This window comes from Melospiza georgiana, chromosome 5 (assembly GCF_028018845.1).
Source record: "Melospiza georgiana isolate bMelGeo1 chromosome 5, bMelGeo1.pri, whole genome shotgun sequence".
NCBI classification, from domain to species: Eukaryota; Metazoa; Chordata; class Aves; order Passeriformes; family Passerellidae; genus Melospiza; species Melospiza georgiana.
In genome coordinates this window covers 59,311,297-59,323,652 of record NC_080434.1, presented here as the reverse complement: position 1 = coordinate 59,323,652, position 12,356 = coordinate 59,311,297, and positions in this window count along the sequence as shown.

Genomic DNA, 12,356 nt, shown 5'->3' with positions numbered 1-12,356 from the left:
TCTGGATGGTAAGGTTTACCCTCTGTTCAGCACCAGAGCTCACATTGATTCAGAGAGAAGCCTGCTGTAAGTTTCTTTCAAATATTTAACTTTCATTTTTATGAGGAAGCTTATTTATAATGGATGTAAATGGAACTGCACCTGTAATGTAGATTATCTTTAAACCTGTCCCTCCAAAATCCCATCTCCCACGGCATAAGAGGGCAAAAGAGAAATACAGGCTCCCTGTCCAGGTCTGTCTTACACATCTCAGTTTCATGGTTTTAAGATTTATGAACCTAGGAGCAGCCAAATTCTTTGGAGACCTTCTAGTCATGTCTCACAGGCACTGAAATGCTTTATCAAGTGCTTTATCTTCATCTGGTCTTTCCTTCTTACCTTGGCTAACTTTGTGGCAACACTAGAGGTCCATATTGGGGAACAACCAATTTTTAACCTCAAAATCTTCATTAGTAGATGGGGAAGTCTTTATTCCCTCTCTGTGTAGTAGAGAAGTAATCTGTCTCCTTACTCACCACTTTCTCAGACTCTTCTTCTTTCTGCTTAATATACTTTGAGTAAGATGTTCTAATTTCAGTTTTGGCAGGAGAAAAGAAGAGGATATCCTGTCCATAGAAGCCACACGTAATAGCTTGCTGAACTCTTACAGGGAAACCAGTCAGACTCCAAGATGCAATAACAAGTTTCCCTTAAAATATATCTGATTACGTAACAGGTTGCTATGTTAAAAATTAAATAAGGCTTGAAATATACAGCAATTTGCAGGCACTAGGGAGCATGCCTAATAAAGAGAGTGCATTAGCTGTTTCTGCTTTCTGAAATCCAGCCTATAAATACTGTAACATCTTCCTATTTACTTCAGTGTGGGAGGACCAGACTTTGTGAACCTGCTTGTTAAAATCAGCACTCAGTTGAGTTTGAGTGACATTTTTTTAGCTGTGCTTTGGTGTTTATATCAGTCTAATCAGCATCTGAAAATTGTTCAGGTCTCTGGACACTGTACCTTGTGCATTCTCTAAACACAGCATGAATGTGGAACTCGATCCTATCAGGAAGAGTAACAGGGCCTGAGCAGGATCCAAAGCTCTCCCAGGGGCCATGCAGCAGTTCATGGGACTCAACAGTGTCACACTAGTTTGGTAGAGGTTATGCTAACACCTCTATTTACACTCCAATGCAAATAAGACATTTCTCAGAGTTGTACGGAATTGCTTTCCAACAAAAGTTAGGGAGGCAAAGTCTATTCAGAACCATCCTACTTGGTATCACCACCACCATCTTGTGGTTCCCAAACACACTTAAAAATCAGGCCCCTATAGGCACAGTTCTCACTGAAAATCATACACTGACTCTAGGTGAGGTATGAACTCACACAGAGGCAATTCAAAGGCCCTCTATGATCACGTTTCATGGAATAATTATTTATTGGAAAGGTGAGCAGGGAAGAAGGAGTCAATAGACAAGCTCCCAGCTTACCTCCGGGGCAAAGTTTCAGTCCCTCTCAGAGTAGCTGTTCATGAATTTTACACAAAGAAAATCCCTACCAAGAGCCAGAGTCCCTTGGCTGGTGTCCAGGACACCTGCTGAAGATGTGGGTGCCCACTTCCGTCCAGGAGCAGAAGACTCTGACCCAAGGGTGGGCTCAGCCCATGAGGCCATGGTTAAAAGGAGCCATTGCTGCAGGTGGGGTCCTGCAGGGCCCTGTGCCTGTGCTGATGCCCCACAACAGCAGCTCAGAGGTGGGTGAGCTCAGACAGATGGTTTGCACCAGACAGGCACAGAGGATGGTCTGAGGATCACAGAGGGACCAACATTCTCCCACCTAGCTACTCTAAGACTGGGATAAAAATTTTTAGGACACTGTCATGTCATTCCTGGGGTGTGCCTCCGCAGCACTGCTCTTTTCCAGCCATGCAGAAAGAAGTTGTCAGTCCACTACTTTTCAGGAGTACTTTGCCCTTTTATTTTTGTAAAGCTGCATGGGAAATGGTAGGTATATGAATGCGTCTCAGAGAAGTTAAATGAAACAACTGTGCATTGGGCTTGTGCAGTTTCCTTCCTGTCACATTCAAACCCAACAGCAGCCCAGTCCAAGCACACACAGGGCTAGGTTAGGGAGCTCATCAGGCATGCTATCCTCGCCTTCTGACTTCCTCTTGGAAATAAAAACGGTGGCCCTAATGAGAATTAATTAGGATTGGGGGTGGAGAGGGGGATCCATCATGGTTTTGTTTGTGTTGTTTATTTTCTGTAAACCCATGGAGGGAAAAAAATCATATTACTTCTCTGTGCAATATAGTAAACGTAATAAAAAATGAACACATGGTAATTAGCTTCTCCATTAAGTATACCAAGCATAGACAATGGCAATCGTGCAGTGCTGATTACAGACATTATCCTTGCCTGGACTTTTTTTTTTTCCCACCATTCAATCAACACTGCTAAATAGAAACTTCAGTGTTCAATATTATAAGACACTAGCTGGCAGTTATACAAAGATGCTTTACACAATGTCATCTGGCTGCTTGCCTGATTCTCATATTACCTTCCTGTCTTGCCTTATACGCTAATACGCATGGCTGATTAGAAGAAAAATGCAGAAGCTGCTTCCCTCTCCTCTAGCTTTTTTCTCCAGCTTCATGCCTTGAGGGAGAAAAGGAATCACATTTGCTAATTTCGCCAGCAGAGCTTAACCTGGGAATGGAACAATTCTCTTTCAATTCCTCATTAGTTATAACTCATACACAAACACTGCCTTGCACCAGAATGATCGGGCAGTCTTTGATTTCACTCAGAGAAATGGTGATTACTGTTGTTGTACAAGAGTCCTCTAGTAGCTTTGCTAAAGAGGGTCTCAGAGTTCAAAATAAACATTTTCAAGGGCTGTACAGTATCCAGGGGTCAGATGTCTGGAAACAGGATTTCAGACTGAAAATCCCAGAAGCTCAAATGACTCTGGAAAATGTCGAGTAACTCCTTAAGTGACTGATTTTGGGTGGATTTGCTGATATCAGTAGGTCCCTTGGGGAATCACAGTAGAGTTTGTGCCAGTTTCCTGAGGAAGATAAGCCTGCTCACAGGAAGAATAATTTTCACACATTGAAAAAATGTGGGGTTTTGTACTCTTGTTTACATATTTCTGGTTTACTATTTTATTTTTTATGGTAAAACTATATCAAGGCAGATGTTGTAGAGTCAGGTTTCTCAGACAAACATTCGTTTTTCCCTGGCTATTTTAGCAGGTTGAATTTGAAGTCTAGTCAGGTGTCCAGGATTTCCAGATGTCTAGCAGCCACATCAGAGCAAATTCTGCGTATCTGAAAAACCTGGCCATGCATATGGACATGCTTTATAGTAGAATAATCAGTGCCTAGGATGTCTCAGACACATGTTCAGGTGCAAGTCACCTTCATGGCAAATGTATCACAAGTCCAGTAATTTCCCAGTTCCTCAGTGAACCTTTCAGGAAAAGAATGGGGGAAAATGTGGAACGCTTATATTAATAATAGGAATGTTTTGCACTCTTAACTGATCTATCTCTGCATAGATATAGATCAAAGATCTTCCCTTGCAACTCAGCAATAGCTCTGGAGTCAAGCTGGCTTGTGAAAATGTGGGTGCTGTGCTGTAACAATTGACCTGAGTGCACATAGGGCAGCTGGCCCTGTGTCCTTCTCTGAGGATTGGGCACTAAGCACTGCAAACAGCCAGCAACTGAAAGTGTGAAAAACAATTTTCCCAATTTATTCCACCATCACAACAAATACCCTTTAAAGTAGTCTGAGAATTTAACTGGACCTTTGAATTTACACATACATACATAGGTATGCATACGTAAAATTTAAATACAAATGTGTTACTATATATTGAAATGTGTTGGTGCTGTACAGTTGGGGAAACTTTAGGCCACCTACAAACCTCCTCCCTCTCTAGCTTTGTAACTGCTATACCTAAGCTTATGCCAATGGCATGATATACAGGGAAAGCTGAGGACTACAAACAGAGCACTAGGGGACAGAAGAGTCTCCTTGAAATAACTTTTTTTAAATATGCACCAATGAGGGTAAGATTTCTGTGGCTAGGAGGTGAATCCTAGGATTTATGGGCATAACAGCAGAGTTTCAGTTGCTTCTGTAGCCTCAACACAATGGCACAGAAAAGTTGGGCTGGGGACACCTCTGCTCATCTGCAGTGGCTCAGGGACCCTGAGTGGGAATTATTAAGGTTTGACTCAATGCAAGAGATATGGAGTGTTGCAATTAGTCCTTCTATTCAAAGGTAGTGGTGAAAGCAGCTCACAGCCCACAGGATTGTACATCTCTAAAGAATATTTTAAATACCAGGAAACCCCTTTCACATATTTAATGTTTAAGCTAAGCAGGTCTGCTTTGCCAGAAATGTGTTCTTTTGATAAGTTCTCCCCCCATCAATGTGTACACAAAATGTAGTTTCACTGCTGGTGCTCTTCACACATTATGACTGGCCAAGAAAAAAAGGCAAAATACAAGTCAAGTGCTGCATTTAAAAGCATATCTTAAATCCTATCCAAATTATACACTCTTTTTTAATCATACCTACACTTCAGAGGGTGATAAAAAATCCCACCTGGTCAGCTGCATATGGACTTGCTTCTTTCCCCTGAGCAGAGCAATAAGCAGGACATCAAACACCCCACCTAACTCTGCTGTTAGAGAGAAACAGCTCGGTGCTTAAAGAAAGCTTTGAGGGACGTCAATCTGCTGTGTCAGACATCAAGTGCTGTTTTTTCCTTAAGAAGACATTGAAGTTAGGCTGATGGATGGAGACCTCATAAAAAATTAGGTTCACACTATGGTTAGGAAATGTGTCTTTTTATCTTTAATCTCCTCTCACTTCCCTCAGCACCTCTGGCTCTTGCAAAGGCTGCAGCACTGATCAAGAGTTCAGTCTTGTCCTCCATGCAAGTCATTTTCAGAATTCAGAGAGTACATTTTAAATACAAGGCTACTTAAATATATGACCTCTTAACCCAGCATATGAGAAGCTGTTGATGACACCTATGAATGCTTCAGACCTCAAATCCAGCCTTTGTGACCCAAAGAAGACACAATCAAATGCCCAGCTTTCATGTTTTCTCATGAATGCATGAGTGCATTCCTGCAGAGGAAACAACTAGTGCTAGAGTGCTCTTCACTTCAGGAAAAACAGATCTAGGCCTGGTGCAAAGCTGATCTGATGAAAAGGTACAGTGATATTTTTGAAAACAAAAATGTAACAAATTAGTAAGGAAATTATTGTATTATTCCTCTGTGTGTGTCTTCAAATTCAAGCTTCATATTTTTTAATAAAAACAAGGTACTTGTCTCAGAGAGGAGGTAGCTGGGTAATACTTTATGATGCGTTGAAATTATTATTTGTCTCCAGAAAGGCTGGATTCTGTTTAATTCTGAAGAAAAATACCCCTATACATGTGTAGAGCATGAATGAATGAAACCACACACTCACAGACACCTGGTCCTTCAGCACAGGCCAGGACTATTTCCACAAGACACCTTGCACTGTGTTCCTCCTGGCTTCTCCACCACCACTACTCACATCTTGCATGAATCTACAAGAATAAGGAGTAAAACATCCCTCATACATCACCAACCCTTCCAAAAATACTTTAAATAAATGTGTTTTGAAGGGCAGCTGCCACATCCCTCAAGTTCCATAGGCTGCTGAGCACATAGAACCCTGTTCAGCATCAAGATTTTGATATAAGCAGTTACTGCTCCACTATCTACAGGACTTACTGGGATTTAGATGCCTTGCAGGTACTTGCTTTGGACTGTAAGAGTTAGTTCTTCCAATTTAACTGGAAAAGAAAAAGGAAAAAAAAAAAAGGAAATTAAAGTTTCCCCTAACTAGATCTTTATGTTACTTCAAACAATTTTTAATCATGCTTTTCTGTGCAAATGGCTGCTTCTTTACACTAGTTAATACTAACAGAAAATTTCTTCAAAAGGCATTTTACATGTGCATCAGTGTTTACTTTGGTAATGTATTTTGAAGCTTCCTGCAGACTTTTCATGGTGAAATATCCTCTCTTGTACACCTCACAGTAACCTTATTAAATGATTTGCACCTCTGATTTCTTAAGTCAACACATGGCGTAATATGACATCAAATTACATCTGACCTTCTCTGTTCCTTCAAAACCACACTTCATCAGAAATATGTGCATTTTACAGTAGATATATTTTACTTTAAAATGTGGTCACAAGAAGACAAAGGTTGCCAGAATTACCTATCTTATCTGCAGGGCAGCTGGTAAATGCATACCCAGATTGCTACGGTCATTTTTCTTCTCCCTATTTTCAAGCTAAAATAACATTATAGCTTATAAACTACAACCAAATAAGGCAGTGAACTCAGATAATGCTCAGGGGAGATGATAGAATGCCTATCTCCTCACAAATTAGCCACAGTCATTTAGGATCTATAATAAAATCTGGCATTTTGCCAGTTTCTCAGCTATTTAATAAAGTGTTATTTAAACCATGATTGAGATTTTTTTTGTTTCTTTCTTTTGTTCTTTTTGGAGAAACAAACAATGTATTTGAATTCTTGAGCTTAAATCATTAGAAGATGCATCTCTGAGTTAAAAGAGGTATTTTGTACTGAGCTGGCATGGGTACTTTGTCCTGACAGACTGTTTTCACACAGTAAAGCAGATTCTTTTGGACAAAGTTTACCACAAGGTTTTAATGTATCAGGCCAAAGACAAAACACAGTGAGGTAATGCCACAGGATAACACTGAAATATTAGTGAGGAGGAAAGCTGAGAGCTGGCAGCCTCAGTGCATCAGGCTGAGGTTTTATGAGCATCTGGGCAGGCTGAAGGGATGACCAGTGCCAGCAGGCAAAGCATCACCCTTTCCTTCTCCCGCCACACAGTTCTGCCCCTCCTGACACTGAACAGGAAAACATGCACTAGGAGCTGCTCTCACATCTGCCATTTAAATAATTTTTGTATTGTGCTATCCCAGCTCTGAGCACAGATACCTGACTCTTCTTTACCCTGGATCTAGACTTAGGTTACACCAGTAAAGGAGCCATTCCCTGTACAGGATGAGCCAGAATCCACTCCAGCTTCAACACTTCATTTGCCTGTCCCAGCAAGCTCTGAATGTAAGCCATTGGTGGGAAAAGGGACATAAGGACACTAATTCCAGCTCTGTGCCAAGCAGGAACTTACTCACAGAGAAATGGAGTAAACGCAGCATTTATAACAGGAAGATGCAGTGCTACAGCTGGTAACAATAAAAGAAGCTTTACTGTATGAAAAGATCAAGTTTTACATCTGTATAATCTAAATCAGGTTGGTTTAAATGCTAATGCCTTCAGTTCTGCAACACATTTTCCCCTTAGTTTAATATTGCCTTGGTAGTGTGACCTTCAGCTTTTTTCACAAAACCCCTTTCTCTAGTAATTTGGTGAGAGAAAATTAAGAATAAAGCTCTTGTGTAGGAGGACTACTGGTATGAATAAGCTTTTTCAGAATGTAGTACTGAATTTTTCCCAATTTGCATGAATTTCTCAGTGTATTTTGTATATAGGCCCAGAGCTTTGTGTGTATTTTAATTACATCTCAGGATATAGAGTGCTGGCTCTTGTTGTTAATGTTGTCAGGGACATAAAGCTGATGTTAGGCAACAAAAGACTGAAGGAAATTTACCACAATTTTAGTTTTTTCTAATTTATATATTATTCACTTCGTTCCTTGCTCTTACATTAAAGTTCTTTCTTTACCAACAGGCTTGATAAATCTGGTGGCCTGAAAACCTAAAAGAATGAAACAAATATGTTTAATTATTTATATGAGGAATAGGTTTTATTTTATTTAACAGCTTTCTCTCTCAGATAGCTTATTTCTAAGAGGAGTTTGTTGGGGTTTTTTTGTATAATTGAAGTAGTCCAAAGAAAGGAACAGTGAATTTCACAGTTGCTTTCATTTTGTTACTCCATTTCTTATTCTTTTTCCAACTAACCTACTCAGATTCTCTCCACATTTATTTATTCTTATCTTTTATTTTCTATGCCTTTGTGTTCAGGTGCTACATTTATCCTGCACAGCACCTAACACATCAGAGTACTGACCTAGTGAGTTATGTCTTGCAATTTAAATCATATTCTTGTAGAATCATCAAACCATTTATGTTGGAAAGGGCCTTTAAGATCATTGTGTCCAACCACTAACACAGCACTGCCAAGCCCTCCATTAAACCATGTGCCTTAGAGCTATGTCTGCATGTCCTTTAAATACCTCCAGGGATTCCACCACTTACCTGGAAAGCCTGCTCTAATGCTGAACAACAATCCCATGAAAGAAAACATTCCAAATATAAATCTTTCCAATCTAAACCTGCCCTGGAGCAATTTGAGAACATTCCTCTTTGTCCTGGTTGCCTGAGAGAAGACACCAACGCCCACCTGGCTACCAACCACTCTGAGGTAGTTGAATAGAGTGATCAGAGCCCCTCTGAACTTCTGTTTCTCCAGGCCAAACAGCCCCAGCTCCCTCAGCTGCTCCTCTAAAACTTGTTCTCCAGACCCTTCTCCAGCCTTGTTGGGCTTCTCTGGATTTCCTCCAGCACCTCAATGTCCTTCCTGAACTGAGGGGCCCAGACCTGGACACAGCACTCGAGATGTGGCCACACCAATGCCGAGCACAGGGAAGCAATCATTTCCCTAGTCCTGCTGTATCATTGCAGGGTACCCTCAGGCAGGGAATAATGCACTCCAACTCCATGATTTCAGAAGGCTGAACAATTGCTCTATTAAGCTATACTATATTACACTAATACTGCACTATATTAAAGAGGTACAACACTATACTACAGAAAACCCGTGACCCTTTCCAGACAGTCACAACACAGCTTTGACCCAGTTGGTCAATCAATCCAAACAATCATCAGCAGAGTCCAATTAACAAATTCACTCTCAGTAAACAATCTTCATAACACATTCTACATGTGCCAAACAACAGGCACAGCAAGGAGAGATAAGAATTGTTTTCTCCTCTTCTCTGAGGTTTCTCACTGCCTTTCCCTAGGAGAAATCCTTAGGAAAGTTGTGCCTGCTGCACTCTGTGAAGAGATCTGTGGTCACACTACTGGACATGCTGTTTCTGCAAGGCGGTGAGTATGATTCTGAAAGGAACACATTTTCAATGTTGTCACCATCAGAAACTGCCTGTGATGATTATTTAGCTCCTTGTTTCCTGCCTCTTAAATACCCTTTGACACCATATTAATTCAAGAACAACTTTTGTTCATCTTCAAAACTCAAAACTGAGCGAATTGTAGTGAGTATCATAACAAACATAGAGGCAAAACCTCAAATTTGAGAAAGTTTCAGCCACCTTTCTAGGCTGAAGTGGAGTACTTTTACTTATTGTTGTTTTTATTAAGGAACAAGCATTCTTTGGCAATTATATCAATTTGATAGATTATTTTTTCAGTTGTTGCATAATGTATTAATGAGTAATGATTCTCATTACCCTGGTCACGACTCCACTGAGACATTAACAGGCATTTTTCCTTGAAGAGCACAGTTTGGTAAGCAACCAACTGTTAATACATGAACTAGAGGAAATGGAGTTGAGAGAACAGAAGCTGCTGTATGGCTGGCAGCTATAGATGTACCTTTGAAAGTGAATTTGCAGCTGGACTAGATAATCTACGCAGTTTTCTGTTGCCCCAGGCCCAGTATTTCATCCAAATCATGGTTGCTTACTCAGCACTTGCAATAGAGCACGTGTGCATGTGGGATTTCAGCAGAAATGTGCCAAGGAGCTCGCTCAGCCAGAAATGTCAAACTGCATTCAGGCTAAAGTAAATGAAAGTTTGTCATTTTGGCCTTTATTAAAGCAAGGAAGTGAAAAAACAAGCCAGGATACGTGTCATGTAAATATTTGTGTGAAGCTGACTAATTGCAGATGAACTGAGCACGGGAGCTGAATTGAGCTATGGCTTAGTCAAAAATAAACTTGGTCACCATTACCATGACTATTTAGTCACTGTTACCAGCCATAGGGGAAAATGACCTTGTGGATGAGGAAGTAGTCAGGGATTGAGCCTGGGTTTAGTTCCCTGTTCTGCCACAAGAGCTGCATGTGACAGGATTAGATGGTAATATCCTGCCTCAGTAGGGCAGGTGATTTTTCAGAGAGAAACAGGAAATAAACAGGTCCTGAATAGCAACTCAGTGCAAGCAGGGATGATTGTGTGTTAATGAGATGCTGAAATAGTTATTCAGTAGATGCAAAACCAGACCTGGCCCCAGATGAACCTGCATAAATGAAAAGCATTAACAGTAGTATTAAAAACAAGCCCTTCACCTTCACATACTTCAGGTCTTCATTTGCAAAGACTAATATACTGCTTTCAGTAATATGTCTTCTGCTCTGTTGATGTGAACACTTTGGATAGAGTGTCTTCTAGTTGTATGAACACCAGTAGCCCAGAAGTCCTGATTTTAGCTGTGAGAAAGGGAAGGGATTCTCTGACCTTCAGCCAATTCTTTACCCAGCACAATGTGAACCTGCTCATCCCACCAGTCATCAAATCAATTAAGCAGGACTTTCCCTTTTTAATCCCATGCTGACTGTGCCTGATGGCTGCATTGTTCTTTAAATGCCTTTGAATAATTTCCAGTATGATCTTCCACACAATTTGTCCAGGAACTGAGGATAAACTAACAATTCAGTAGTTCCTGTGTCTTTCCTCATGCCCTCCCTGTAAATTGGAATACCAGTGGCTAGCTTCCAGTCAGTGGGGATGACCCCAAACTCCCAAAATCTTTGAGAAATGATTGAGAGGCATCCTGCCATCACATGCACTTACTCCTTCAGTGCTCTGGGATGAATCCCATCAGGCCCCATATGCTTGTGAGTTTTCAACAGGTACAGCTGGTCCTTGGAACCATCATACCACATATTTATCATATCATATACTAACATTCCAGTGTGATATATGCTTCCTTCTTCTCATCTCTCGTTCTCTTCAATCTCTGTACAACTTCATCTGCTGGTGGAATTTAATAGCACTTTTTTATAAAATTCTTAAAGTGAGGGGTAAAGGGTTTTGATTTTCTTGCACTTACCAACTGGGACCACCAAAAGATTTGTGAAAATAGAATTTTCAGTGATAAAGCTGCAATCCACAGTGAAAGTACCTGAAACCTCAGGAGAAAGACCTTTCATTCAGAATTTCCAAGCTGCCTTGCTAGAGCTTCTGGGAGCTTCTGATTATTCAGTTAATATTGGTAGGAACAGCACTGTGGGGGCATAGCTCTTCTGTTCCCCCTCTCCCTCAATCCTTGACTACAAAGTGTGAAGTTTCCGACTGGATTCACAGAGTTTTCTCTGCCCACAGAAAAGTCTATATTGCTTAAAACTTTTATTTAACTTGAGTCTCAATTCTAGATTTCAGACCTTTATTTTTTTTTCTTTTTGGTCTTTTTTGGGGTTTTCAAAGGACAAAAATAGACTCTCCTTTCCTTACCAGTAATATTCTACAGTTTTTGGATTTATGATCATTCCTATAACTATATCTGGAAGTTATCAGAATTGTTAACAAACTTACAGAACTCTTGACTTCACATGTAATGATAAATAAATATATTTTGTCCATAGACTAATGAAAATTGCTCTCTACACATTAAAGTTTAAACAAACACCCCCTGGCATGTTGCAAGCACTTTTACCTGCAGAATAATAACATTTCCTTTGATTAAAGCTTGGACGTCTTACAGTTCATTGATTTATAGGAAAAAGAGTGTGACAAGACGTTCAAGGAGGGAGTGGATATTGAATGGAACTCAGATTTTGCAAAACACTCATATTTTTCTTTTTTAATAAGGACAAGTTCCCTGGTGAAAGATGGAAAATAAATCAATCAGTTATTTTAAAGAGATATTCGTTCACTCACTGTGATGTGTGTCTTAATATAAACACAAGTTTGTTTAACTCTCTCTAATACTCCCACTAAATTCAATATATTTGGAAGCTGAACACAAGGGTTTTGTATTAACCAGTCATTTCATAGCTCTGAAGACATTCCCCTTTTCACCTGACCATCTTTCTCTCACCTTTTTCCTGTTAGATCTCCATGTACATTTGGGTTGGCTGTCTCAGAAGTGCTCCATGGTTTTCTGAGGCACAGCCTTTGTTTGCCAGAAGTCTTTTAAACTGCTCACAGGTGAGCACTCAGTAGGCCACAAGTGTTACACTGACCTACTGACAGCAACAGAAGGTGCTAATTTTTCATCTTTTTGAATAGCTGGTCTTTATTCAGCTCCTGGAAGAGAGGCTGATGTTTCTTGCTGTTTCT